General features: G+C 36.5%; 2 pseudogenes; one reads left to right on the forward strand and one right to left on the reverse strand.

The window, feature by feature from the left end:
• The first annotated feature begins 3,951 nt into the window (after nucleotides 1–3,951).
• On the forward strand, nucleotides 3,952–4,911 carry LOC130848658 (olfactory receptor 1094-like; annotated as a pseudogene).
• Nucleotides 4,912–13,231: 8,320 nt separating this feature from the next.
• Nucleotides 13,232–14,247, reverse strand: LOC130850020 (olfactory receptor 5T3-like; annotated as a pseudogene).
• Between the last annotated feature and the right edge of the window lie 285 nt (nucleotides 14,248–14,532).

Consider the following 14,532-nt stretch of genomic DNA (forward strand, 5'->3'; position numbering starts at 1 on the left):
AGATTAGGAAGCCTGATGTGGGGCTCAGAACCCTCACTTTAGTGGGTGGACTTCTGCAGTATAAATGTTCTCCAGTTTGTGGGTCACCCACCCAGCACTTATGGGATTTGATTTTAACGTGATTGCATCCCACCTACCATCTCATTGCAGCTTCTCCTTTGTCTCTGGATGTGGGGTGTCTTTTTTGTTGAGTTCCAGTGTGTTTCTGTTGATGATTGTTCAGCAGTTAGTTGTAATTCCAGTGCTCTTGTAAGAGGGAGTGATAGCATGTCTTCCTACTCTGCCATTTTGATCCTCCTCTGCACTACATTTAAACCTTCCTTTATCATCAGCCCGGCATTAGCAGGAGTAGTTATTTATTTTGTTATAGTAGTGTTTATATGTCAATCCCAACCTCACTATTTATCCCTACTCCTGCTTACCCACTGGTACCCATAAGTTTGTTTTCTACATCTGTGACTCTATTTCTGTTTTGTAAATAAATTTCATTTGTACCATACTTTTTAGATTCCATATGTGAGCAGTGTTATATATATTGTATTATATTATATTATATTATATTATATTATATTATGATATATTTGTCTTTCTATGTCTGTCTTACTTCAGTCAGTATGATTATATCTATGTCCATCCATGTTGGTTCAAATGGCATTATTTTGTTCTTTTTTTACTGCAAAATATACAAATAGCTCAAGCAGCTCAATATCACAAAAACAAACAACCCACTGGCTATACATATAGTACCAACTGTTAAATAGATAGCCAGTGGGAAGTTGTTGTATAACAAAGGGAGTCCAACTTGAGGATGGAAGATTCCTTAGAGGACTGGGATGGGGAGGGTGGGGGGCACTCGAGGGAGGGTGGGGGGGGGAGTTGAGGGAGGGAGGGAATATGGGGATATGTGTATAAAAACAGATGATTGAACTTGGTGTACCCCCAAAAAATAAAAATAAAAGAAAACAAACAAACAAACAACCCAATTCAAAAATGGGCAGAAGATCTAAATATACATTTCTCCAAAGAAGACATACAGGTGGCCAAAAAACCACATGAAAAGATGCTCAACATCACTAATTATTAGAGAAATGCAAATTAAAACTACAATGCGGTATTGCCTCACACAGAGCAGAATGGCCATCACCAAAAATATTTACAAACAAGAAGTCTCTGCAAGAGTGTTTAGTAAGGGAACTCTCCTTCACTGTTGGTGGGAGGGTAAATTGGTACAACCATTATGGAGAACAGTATGGAGGTTCCTTAAAAACAAAATATAGAACTATGATATGATCCAGCAATCTTACTCCTGGACATATATCTGGAGAAATCCATAATTCGAAAAGATACATGCAACCCTATGTTCATTGCTGCACTATTTACAATAGCTAAGACATGAAAGCAACCAAAATGTCTATTGACAGAGTAGATAAAGAATATGTGGTACATATATTTTTATTTGTTTTCACTGTACTTATTCCTACATGCTTAATTTCTGTTTTGTCCCTGACTGTCTTTGATGCATATGTTTGTATATAACCTACAGATGAGAGAGAGAAATAGATGGAGGGACAAAGAGAGAGATAAATTTTTTTAAGATATTTGATTCTTTTGATGCCAAAATAACACATTAATACATATTTATATTATTAATCAATGGTTATATTATTTTAATAATGTAACCATTCAAACTAAGTGGGAAAATTTAATATTATTATGACAAGACATTGTGTGTGTGTGTATGTGTGTGTGTATGTGTGTGTTCACAGGAGTAATGTATGAGTTGTCTGTAGTACACAGAAGTCAAATTTTAAATTTATAATATTCTTTTACTTTTGAATTCTCTATGATTTAAACACACATATTTATATATATTATATATATTATGTTTTTCAAATCTTTATTGGAGTATAATTGTGTTACAATGTTGTGTTTGTTTCTGCTGTACAACAATGTGAATCAGCTGTATTTATACGTATATCCCCATATTCCCTCTCTCTTGGGCCTCCCTCCCACCCTCCCTATCTCATCCCTCTAGGTTGTCAACAAGCATCAAATTGCTCTCCCTGTGCTATGCAACAGCTTCTCACTAGCCACCATTTCACATTTGGTAGTGTATATATGTCAATGTTACTCTCCCTCTTTGCCCCAGCTTCCCCTCCCCGACCCAGTCTTGGCCTTAAGTCCTTTCTCTACATCTATGTCCTTATTCTTGCCAATATTTTTTTCTGGAATCCCCACATTTAAAAAAGCTCTTTATTCTTTATATTAAAAATAACTTTCACATGGATCTGGCAAGAACTTTCTGGGAAAATAAAGACAAGTAGCTTTCTTTTCTTCTAAGACTAGTTTTAAGCTGGTTTTCTAATTCTTTCTTGATGCATGGAAATCTAACTACGAAAAAATATAGTGTGTTTCATGTCATGAATATAAACTATTTTTACATCCGTGGTTTTATACACTGCAGATGTTTTACTCCTTTGAGTACATTTTGGTTTATGACACACTGAAGGACAAACAAGTCACACACTGCTGAAATTTTGCTCCTAAACATGGTAGATGCAATATTTACTATGTTTCAATCATGAAGACTTTCAGTCCAGGTACAGGTGACTCCTCAAGTTGTTTGAGAATGATGACTGTAAAGTTTTTATTAGAGATTAATAAGCCAACGTCATTGTTGAAATACTACCGTGTAAGGCACTGAGTCACCAAGTCGCATTTGACTGAGAGTTGGTTCTATTTCTCGATTTTTTTTAATAGTGGATTTACAGTATTTCAAGTGTATCACAATTTTTAATGGACTTTTCTTTTTCATTATCAACAGAATAAGAAACAGTGTGACAAAATAGGGAAAAAAACAGAAATAAAACACTACTTTCTAGCTTATGTAGTGATTTTATTCTTTCAGTGATAGCTTCTATAACTTGTATGATCTGTTACTGTGTGATTTTTCTTTTATACTAATTTAAAGAATCCTTAAGAAACAATGATATATGAAGGAAATAGCCATGATTTATTTTTTACAGAAATACTTCTCAAAAAGACACCCAAGGGCTTTGGAAGAGTAATGAATATATTAATGGGGAAAATTTTTACATTGGTGTTAAGTTAAGTTTGGAAAAATCTTAAGAGTATAATCAGCTTTGGAGGCCTAATTGGACAACTTAGTGATATGCGTATCAAGAAAGACAGCCAGAAAACAAAATAAAAGCAACAAGCTGTTTTTTTTGGTCTACAAGGTGCATCTACTGCTAGAATAACATCTTTACTCTGTTCACCAGTTTTCCATAAGTAATAGGAGAGTAGGATAATAACCAAAAAAAAAAGTGAATGTACAATGGTTTAGACAAAAACATCTATCCCATACAATAAATTGAAATGTAAGTCTAAATTGCCCCAATTTCTAGTCACTTGGAAATATTTCACTATTAAATAATTTTATATTGTTTTTCTCATTAAATACAGCCCAGTCTTGTGATCTAAATGTTCTTTTTTTCTGTTTAACAATTGTGAACATTAAGGAAAGGCATTTCATTCACACTGTAGATACCTAGGATGTGTACTCAGATGAGTGCTTTCTATAATAATATTTTTTTGGATTTAAAAATTCCTAAATTCATTCATCTTTGTGAATTTTAAGATGATGCAATATAAAACTTGGTTGTAGTTATTTTAACAGAAAATAAAATGGACTATAAACCACTGTAATTGGCATTTATTAAAGTGGCAGATATAGCCAGACTCTTATTAAAATAATTTCTTTATTTAAACAGGGTAATGCATTCACTTGGACACAATTACCTCAACACTGTCTATTCTGTCACTGACAAAGATTTCATTTTACCTTTCTAAGAAACAAAGAAAAGGCTATAATAGGGTGAATTGTATTTTCAAAAACCATTGCTTTAAAAACTATAAATAAAATCTGAAACGTCAAAGTAAATATCAGATTTAGATTCATACAGGATTCAGATGAAAAACACAACTGAAGTCACTATGTTTACATTGCTGGGCTTCAAAGATGATTTTAATGTGCAACTATTCCTATTTTTACTTTTTCTGGCAATCTACCTTTTTACACTGGTAGGAAATTTGGGACTGGTTTTATTGGTCACTGTGAATTCCCGGCTCCACCACCCTATGTACTATTTTCTGAGTGTGTTGTCATTCCTGGATGCCTGCTTTTCCTCAATGTTCACTCCAAAAATGTTGGTTGGTTTCCTGTCACAGAATAAATCAATTTCCTATCTTGGATGTGCAGCACAGATATTTCTTTTAGTAACTTTTCGGACCACAGAATGCTTTCTCCTGGCTGCAATGGCATATGTAGCCATCGACAACTCTCTCCTGTATTCAGTTAGCATGCCACCCAGAGTCTATGTGTCCCTCATCATTGCTTCCTATGTTGGTGGCATCTTGCATGCTTCTGTACACACAGTGGCCACATTTAGTCTATCCTTCTGTGCATCCAATGAAATTAGATATGTCTTTTGTGACATCCCTCCTCCTCACTATTTCTTGCTCTGACACTCACACAAACCAGCTTCTACTCTTATAATTTGTGAGCTCTATTGAGATAGTCACTATACTGATTGTTCTGATCTCCTATGGCTTCATTCTGTTGGCCATTCTGAGGATGCATTCCACTGAAGGGAGAAGAAAAGTCTTTTCCACATGTGGCTTTCACCTAACTGGAGTGTCAATTTACCACAGAACCATCCTCTTCATGTATATGAGACCAATTTCCAGCTACGCTTTGGACCATGGCATGATCATGTCCATATTTTACACCATTGTGATTCCCATGCTGAATCCCACCATCTACAGTTGAAGGAACAAAGATTCAAAGAGGCAATGAAGAGAGTGTTTGAGAAAAATGGGTCTATCAATAAAGTATATTTTTCTCACTGACTGTTAAATTGAAACAAAATAAGAGTAGTATTCATTTTCAATATCAAAATGATAAAAAAGATTTGTTCTTGTTAATTAGTGTCTTTCTATCTTAGACACTTTCATATAAAGGCCATAGTCATACCTCCATGTGTAGTTTCAACATGTGAAAAAATGTAATCCATTTGCTTCTTCCTTTATACATTCTGATACATATAGACATGCATACATTATACACAGATGTTTGTATGTGTAGGTATACGTTAATACAGATTGCACTAGTTTTTCAGGGCTGCTATAACAAACTACCACAGACTGTTGGCTTAAACAATAGAAATTAACTTCCCATTGTTATAGAATCCAGGAATATAAAGACCAAGGTGAAGTCAGGATTGACTTCTAAGGCATCTCTCCTTCCCTTGTAGACAGCAGTGTTCTCCCTTTGTGTTCACATCATCATTCCTCCTTGTGTTTCTCTGTTCTATCTCCTCTTCTTATAAGAACACCATTTATATTGGATTAGGGTCCACCCTAAAGACATCAATTCAAGTTAATTATCTCCTCCAAGATCCTATTGCCAAATACAGTCACTTTCTGAGGTACAAAATGTTAGGATTTCAATATATGAATATTGGTATACAGTATTTGTATATTTACATATACAAGTCACATATGCATGTAATCTTTAAAAGATATAGTATCAGCTTTCATTTCATAACCCAAGTAGTTTAGATTCCTGTGTTGCATTATTAGTAACTGTATAATTAATTGCCTAACTTGAGCAAGTAACACCTAATCAGTAGGAAAGTCACAGCTCACACTATTCCCATACCAGCTTCCATGGAATCATTGCTATTGGACTTCAGTTGTAAGCACTGTGCTCCGTCCTTAGATGAATGCATTGGCAGCAGTCTAACCCTAGCCTTTCAGGGACCACATATGTGTTCAAATTTCTGTTGTTATTCTTATGCTCTTTGTGTCAGTGTATTTCTCCCCCTCTTATTATTTCATCCAGACTATAAACTCATTCTATAACTCCTCACAGAATACAGAGATTAGCCATTAGCATTTACCAAGATAATACTTAGTTTCAAAAATAACAGAAGACACACACAATTTAGAGAGTAAGGTATGACAGGCTGGTGGCCCAAACTACTAAGACTAAGCTCCGCTGCATCTTTATGGGCTTCCCTGCAGTCCTGGTCCTGATTCAGCTTTTCTCTCTTTTCCTCTGAACCCTCCCACTGCATGATGCCTGTGTAGATGCCACCATTCCTCAGTGCCCAGGCCCAAGAATGAAGTACGAAAACACATCCCTACTGTGCTCATGTTTAGCTCTGTTTCCAACAGACCTCACTTTCATTGCAAGGACATGTATCTTACAAAGTTAATTGTATTATATGCATTTTTCCTTCTTTCTCTCCATCCTTTCATTATCATTACTATTTTTTGAGTGTGAAATCCCTCTAGTTGTAATAGGACTATCTCCTTAAAATAGAGAGTCTAACCTAAAGATTTCTCCCTAAAATGGGATTATTAGGTATAAATAACACTGCAACAATACAAATACAATAGAGCATCTTTTACTATAGTATGTTACCCTCACAGCTGTTCTGCATTTCATCTCTTCTGTTTGGATGACTCTCCACACAGATATTCACATGATTCCTTCCTTTAAATGTCCTTTATAGTGAGGATCTCATTGACTACATGATGATAATGCACTTTACCTCCTCTGCATATCCCCATATTCCTCTTTCTTAAGTGCATACATTGCACAGATCACTATTTCACATAACATGCACTTTGAATTTTACATGATTTCCTGTCTAATCTGTTTTCCAGATGCTAGAACAATGTCTGACATACACTGTTCAATAAATATTCTCTAAATGAATGAATTTTTTAGGTAGGAAACTGTCAAAATGTTTTACTTACTTCAATTAAGGGACGTGTGAAACAGAGATAACATTTTTTAATTTCAATAGTTAATTTTTAATTTTGAAAATTTAGTTTATTTTTTTCTTTTTAAGATTTTTTTCTTCTTTTTTGGGATATATCTACTTTATTATTCTTTTCTAGTGTCTGAATTGGATATGGATTTTCCAGCGGATACTATATCAGTGGCAACTCACATGTCTTTTATGTCACACTTTCATTATCAATACTTCTATTTTTTTCTTATTTCTGTGTCTTAGGTAGATACCAAGGAGTTTGGTGAATTCCAACAAATATTTTCAGAAGATTTAATGTCACTCCTTCATGAACTCTTCCAGAGTATAGGAAAGGAAAAAAACACTTATAACCTCATTTTAGGACTTCAGTACTACCCTGAAGCCAAAACCTAAGACATCACAAGAAAAATGCAATGGCAAATGGAATAATAACTCTTGGATGTAGATGTAAAAATCCTCAGGAAAATACTGGCAAATCAAATTGAAGAATATGAGAAAGAATATCCATGATTCTACTCAATCTTGTCTTACTTCTAGCTTAGTCTTCATTTCTATAGTGATATTTTTTCCTGTAAATCTTTCCTTAACCAACTTTTTTAGAAACTCTCATTTTTTAAAACATATCTTTGTTGGTTTTTCCATATTTTATATTATATGCTGTTATTAATATGTTTAGATTTTTCTTAAATTGTATGTATTCATGAGTGTATGTATTTGTGTGCCTATTTTTGTTTTGTGGTATATTTTGCCTGCATAGTTTCATTACCTATTAATGTAATAGGTATAGTATTTAATTTTATTCACATAATATTTTTGCATGGGTGAGACTTGTTTGTAATCTTCTCTCTCTTAGTCTACAATAAAATAAATTTACAGTACACTCAGGAAGACTGTGTGTGTATGTAGGAGGGTAGGGTGTGTCAGGACACCTTTCATAGCTTTACACCTACAGGGCTTTCATCTCAGGTAACAGAAGTGATTGTCATTGTTTTGATATTGTTGTGTGTATGTTTTTAAGGGCTCTCTTTTATTTTCCTCACATTCTGAAATCTCTCACCTCTGGAACCTAACCAGGTACTCAACTTTTTTTTTTTCCTCACACGCAAGTTGTGCTAGCCCTTTACTGATTGCATTCTATTGATATTTCAGCAGCATTCTATTTCCTTAAGATTGATCTCAGTCTTAGAAAGATGTTTTAGGGGTGTTTGGTCACCTTCATTACACTTCTTAATCACCATTCTATGATGTGATTTTTTTCTATAAAAAGTATACTGCTATTATTGCAGTTGAAAATATATAATGTATTACTTTCTTTTATAATAGAAAGCATTAAACAAAATACCAAGGGCCACAGAAAAGTGTACTTGGCTTGTAGATATTCTCTAGAACTACTGATAGAATATTGTGATTTTGGCAATACTAGTTTCTCAAATATAAAGTTACGGTCCTATTTGCAGATATATAATGATGAATGAGGGAACAGTTAAGTGATGAGATGATGCAGAGACAGAATCTGTATGAGTACAGGGTACAGGCTATCCTGGTGTAACAAAAGGGTTCAGTAGCAGGGTGGTTCAACAAAGAAAAAAGGTACCCTTGGATATAACTGTGCAGAGCTCAGTTGATTGAAGTTTGTGGGTGGCTCTTTTTCATGAGATAATTCCTGGAGCAAGCTGTGTTGTTCTCTTTCAAATGTTGTCTGATTCTGCATGGTTAGAAAGGGTTCATCCAGCTGTCTGTTAACATTCTATTCTAAGGGAAAGGTGAAATGTTTTCCCACTGAAATAAAAAATTCCAAGTTTACATTCATACGTGTATATATTTTTAAAAAAAATAATTCCACTTATTTAATAGACATAGGACTATTTATAATACCTATTTATTTTGATATGTCTCTTTAATGAATTTCACTTTTAATATAATTATCATATTTATTAGCAAAAGATTGTTTATATTTTACTTTCATTTCAGACTTGGTGGAGCCCATAGTGATAGTCCTTCTTTTATTCCTCATATTGGTAATGTGTGCTTCTCTCTTTTCAGTGTGGTAGCCCTAAGGCTACAATATGCATGTTTAATTTATCATTAAATTAAACCTCAAATAACATACATCATAACTTGGAAGAACCTTAGAGTAATAGGGATACATTTTTTCTCTCCCATTCTTGGTGTTATTTGGTGATCAATTTTATTTTTATGTATTTTTTTAAAGCTACAATCATCAATAGAGTTTTGCTTCAGCCAGTTACCTTTTGAAGTAATTAAAATTCAAACCCAATATGTTATACTGGCCTTATTTTTACATTTTGATATTTTTTAATCATTTTGTGTAGGTCATGTTTCCTTCTGTTATCATACTCTTCTTTCTACCTGCAAAATTTTTAAAGCATAAACTTGCTGGCTACAAATTATGGCTAATTTCCATCTCAAGTGCCATATAAATGACCTCAAGTCTTCCACATCTTCTATGTCTGCCCTGAAAGAGACTCTTATGTCCTGTAGCTGCAGAGCTGGGATTCCTGAATACAGAGCACAGAATCTCACCTGCAAATGGCTGACTTACACCACACATTGAATCCTCAAACTCGCAGGGTGTCTCCTTTTAAAGTGAGGACAATGAATGGGAAAAATGGGATTCTGAAAAGTATAAGGGAACATGAGGGGAGACTCTGAAGAATCTGTGGGCTTTGATTCCTTAAATTCTGATGGCTACTTGGCCAATAGAGTAGCCTTACCACTCTTCCCTGAGAGGGTTAACCAAGCATTTCCTAAGAAAACTGGAGTGGCCTCCCCTGAGGCAGGAGCCATGCAATACAAGCTGATTCTCATCTGGAACCATTCTCATTTTCCCTCTTTGTTTCCAGACTTGGCACAAGTCCCAAAAGAACTACTTGAGTTTTTAATTTATACAAGCAGAAATCTGGGAAATATGTGTGGGTCTTTAGTGTGTGGGATAATGGTGGAAGGAACATAAGGGTGGATCAGGTCACATTTATTAATATGGGTGTATCAATAATCAGATTCTGCATTTCATGGTGCAGATGGACAGGGTTAGGAAGGACTCTAAAAGGTTGTTTTGTTAGTTGGCTGAAACACAGAATGAAAGGAGGCCCTCAGAGGGTCAATTAGTAAAGCCCTACCTTCCTTGGTTTAATGTAGGGAAAGGGATTTAAAGTCTATGCAGGGACTTGCAAGGTGGCACTGTGGTTAAGAATCTGCCTGCCAATGCAGGGGGCACAGTTTCGATCCTTGGTCCTGGAAGATCCCACATGCCGCAGGGTAACTAAACCCGTGCATCACAACTACCGACCCTTCATTCTACAGCCCATGAGCCATAGCTACTGAAGTCCACGTGCCTAGAGCCTCTGCTCCGCAACAAGAGAAGTCACTGCAATGAGAAGCCCACACACCGCAATGAAGAATAGCCCATACTCACCACAAGAGAAAGCCCAGGCAGCAATGAAGACCCAATGAAACCAAAATAAATAAATAAATAAATAAATAAATAAATAAATAAAGTCTATGGAGACAGGAACTTTACAGTGGACTTATTATTTAAGATCTACTCACTCATAGTGGGAGTGTGCAAAACACACACCTTTACCAGCACTATGAGAAAGAAATTTTTGAAGGCAGCTCCCACATATCTAAACAACTCTGTGATTGATCCTCCAGAGGCCAGACCATACAGGGGTCACTGAATTGTGCATCCTAAGTGCAAAGGTAGTAGTTGGATCCTGGGGAGGTAGAGAGCAAATAGAGGCACCCAACCCAACCTCAGGGAAAGGATATGTGGTTGCCTCTAAGAGAGCAAACTCAAACCAGCAATCAGTAGTCTAACCTGTTAACAAGTATGCCATTGGCTAGTTTATCATAGTGTTCCTAGAAGTGATATACAAGGGTGAGTCAAAAATTATCCCCACTCCCATTTGCAGATAGACCCAAAGATAGATCCAGAGGGCCCAAAGCATCACTGTGGCCCAATGGTTAGAGTAGGGGTTTATGAAGGTCAGGTGACCAATGGAGCTTTATCTCACAGTGAGTCCAGTGGGTTCCTGAATTCATCTTATGGTTACTTCCCAGTTCTAGAATGCATAAATGACATAGATCAACTTAGCGCCTGGCAGAATTCCCAGGGTTCTTTGACCTGTGATGTGAGGGCTATTATGGTGGCAAAGTCAAGGGGAAGCCACCAGAACTGCCTCTATCAAGGGAATAGTAAACCAAAACCAATACTACATTCTTGGAAGAAAAGAGACTAGTGACACCATCATAGACCTGAAGGACACAGGAGTGGGGATTCCCTCTATAACCCCATTCAAGTCTCCTATTTGGCCTAATAAGTCTTTGAGATGGATGAAAACTTTTTTTTTAAGCTTAGCTAAGTGTTTACTCCAATTTCTGCTGTTGGACCAGATGTGGTTTCACTGCTTGAACAAATTAACAGAGCTCCTGGTACCTGGTACGCAGCTGTTGATCTGGCAAGTACATTTTTCTTTATCCATTTATCTGCCTTTGGACATGAAATAACCCTTCTAAAGTCAGGAAAATTTGCTGCATCTGGTTCCTCTACAACCAAAAAAGATGCACAACACTAGTTGTGTACTAGACCTCGGAATCCTGGAGGCAGTATATTCCTCACTTTGTTGTGTTACTTCAGCCCATTTACCAAGTGATCTAAACTGCAGACAGTTTTAAAAGGTTTCATAGTAGGAGGAGGCTCTGCCACTGGTCCCGGATGCTGTGCAATCTTCTCTTCTGCTTGGACTGTATGATCCAGCAGGTCCAATGATACCTGAAGTGTCAGTGGCAGATAGGGATGCTGTTTGGAGAGTTTGGTTGGCGCCTGGTAGGAAAATCACCATGCAGGCCCTTAGTACATTGGAGCAAATCCCTGCCATCCTCAGAGATGACTACTTTTCTTTTGGAAAACTGCTCCTGGCCTGCTACTGAGCCTACTGGAGACTGAGAACTTTACTATGGCTACCAAGTTACCATGCCAACTGAGCTTCCCATTATGAGCTGGGTGTTTTCTGATCCAACAAGTCATAAATTTGGGCATGTATAGCAGTCCTCCACCATTGAATGTAAGGTCATATATGAGATTGGGGCTGAGAAGCTCCAAGTAAGTTATATGAAGAAGTGGCCCAAATATCCGTGGTCCACAATCCTTCTCTCTCCTAACCTGAACCTGTGGCTTCTGGGGAGTTCCCTATGATCATGGGACAGGCCTAGTTTTCAAATGATTCTGTACAATAGACATGCAGCACCCCAAGGTGGACAGCTATAGAATGATAGCAACTTTCTGTGATATCCCTGAAAGACTGTAGTGAAGGGAATTCCTCCCAGTGGGAAGAACCTCGAGCAGTATAACTAGGTGTTCATTTTGCTTGGAAGGAGAAATGGCCAGATGTGCAATAATATATTGATTTGTGTCCTGTGGCATATATGTCTGTTTCAGAACAAGAAATAGCCAGGACATAAGGGATGTCACAAAAGACATATCTAATTGGATGCACAGAAGGATAGACTAAAAGTAGCCACTCTGTGTAGAGAAGCATGCAAGATGCCACCAACATAGGTAGCAATGATAGGGGCACATAGACTCAAGTAAACCAGCTATCTAGTATGTATATATAAAGGTACACAATGCATGAAACTGGTTAAATGTATATATTGAATTAGATATAGACATATATAGTATGTGTCTTTAAAATGTATATAATGGAAATGCTTTTCTCTAAGCTACACTTCTAATTTGTCTTTCCTGAACCTTAAATTCCCAATAAATATTACTGTCTAGTGTCAATACAATTTTTGGAGTTTCTGAATGGATATAATCAATTTCTATGATTTGACAATAACAAGAGAATATTTTGATAATGGAATAAAAATACAAGATGTTGAGGCAAACTGTAAAAGTCCTGCCCATGTCTGCATGGAACGTACTGCGAGAGATGACATGGAGGTTCTTCTCAGGGGCTTCAGAATGGAGAAGTAACTTCATAAGGAATGTTAAAGACTTACTGTAAATAACCTGAGGTTACATCAATCCACAGAATCCTGAGGATATAGCTGTAGCAACAGTGTGTGAAAATCGAATTACACAGTGACTGGCAAGAGCAATATACTTAGATCAGTGAATATTTAATATGGATCCATTTAAATGGAGTAATTAAAATATAGACATTATAAATTATTTATATTTGTAAAATGCTGACTTGACGGACTGCTTAATGCTTCACATGGAAATATTCTGGGATACACTATCACCATTAAATGAAACCAAGACATTTTCTTCTCTAATTTCTGAGCATAGATATATGGACTTTCAGTATCTGTGGTTTTACTTTGTGGTTTTACTCACTGCTGAAAATGCACTTTGCTTATGAACAAACTTCTCTCAACAGTTTTTTCATTGCCTCTTTTACATCTTTGTATCTTAAACTGTAGATGATGGGGTTCAACATGGGGATGACAATGGTGTAAAACACAGACATGATCATGTCATGGTCCAAAGCATAGCTGGAGCTTGACCTCATGTACATGAAGAGGATGGTTCCATGGTAAATTGACACTCTGGTTAGGTGAGAGCCACATGTAGAAAAGACTGTCCTTCTCCCTTATGCAGAATACATCCTCAGAATGGCCAACAGAATGAAGCCATAGGAGATCAGGACAATCAGGATAGTGACTGTCTCAATAGAGCCCACAAAGTAGAAGAGTAGAAGCTGGTTTGTGTGAGTGTCAGAGCAAGAAATAGCAAGGAGGGGAGGGATGTCACAGAGCACATATCTAATTTCATTGGATGCACAGAAGGATAGGCTAAATGTGGTCACTGTGTGCACAGAAGCATGCAGGACACCACCAACATAGGAAGCAATGATGAGGGACACATGGACTCTGGGTGTCATGCTAACTGAACACAGGAGAAGGTTGTAGATGGCTACATAGTGATCATATGCCATTGCAGCCAGGAGAAAGCATTCTGTGGTCCCAAAAGTAACAAAAAGAAGCATCTGTGCTGCACATTCACAATAGGAAATGGTTTTATTCTCTGACAGGAACCTGATCCACATTTTTGGAGTGACAACTGAGGAATAGCAGGCATCCAGGAATGATAACACACTCAGAAAATAGTGCATAGGGTTGTGGAGCCGGGAATCCACAATGACCATAAAACCAGTTCCAAATTTCCTACCAATGTAAAAAGATAGATTGCTAGAAAAGGTAAAAATAGGAAGACTTGCACCTCAAAATCATCTGTAAAGCCCATCAGTATAAACGTGGTTATTTCAGTCTCATTTTTCAGCTGAATCCTGTATAAATGTAAATCTGATGAGAACTGTGCCATTTCAGTTTCTCTTTATAGGTTCTAAAGGCAATATCTTGTGAAAATAGAGTCCACGCAGATGTATCTTCCTGTGTGTTTCCTAGCAGTGTATGATGATTTTATTGGTAGTCATGGGATAGGCAGTGATGAAGACAGGAATGAAGTGGAAGCATTTTGCTGTTGAGTTAAAGAAAGAAATGTGCATTCAGTCAGTTTCATTGACTAAATTTATCATGTTAAAAAATCCTCTCAATTTAAGTGGTTTATTTTCTAGTTTATTTTTCATTAAATCTTTAAAATCTGTTTTAACATTACATAATTTTAAAATTCACAAATATGAATAAACAGGACTAT

This window comes from Hippopotamus amphibius, chromosome 3, assembly GCF_030028045.1.
Source record: "Hippopotamus amphibius kiboko isolate mHipAmp2 chromosome 3, mHipAmp2.hap2, whole genome shotgun sequence".
NCBI classification, from domain to species: domain Eukaryota; kingdom Metazoa; phylum Chordata; class Mammalia; order Artiodactyla; family Hippopotamidae; genus Hippopotamus; species Hippopotamus amphibius.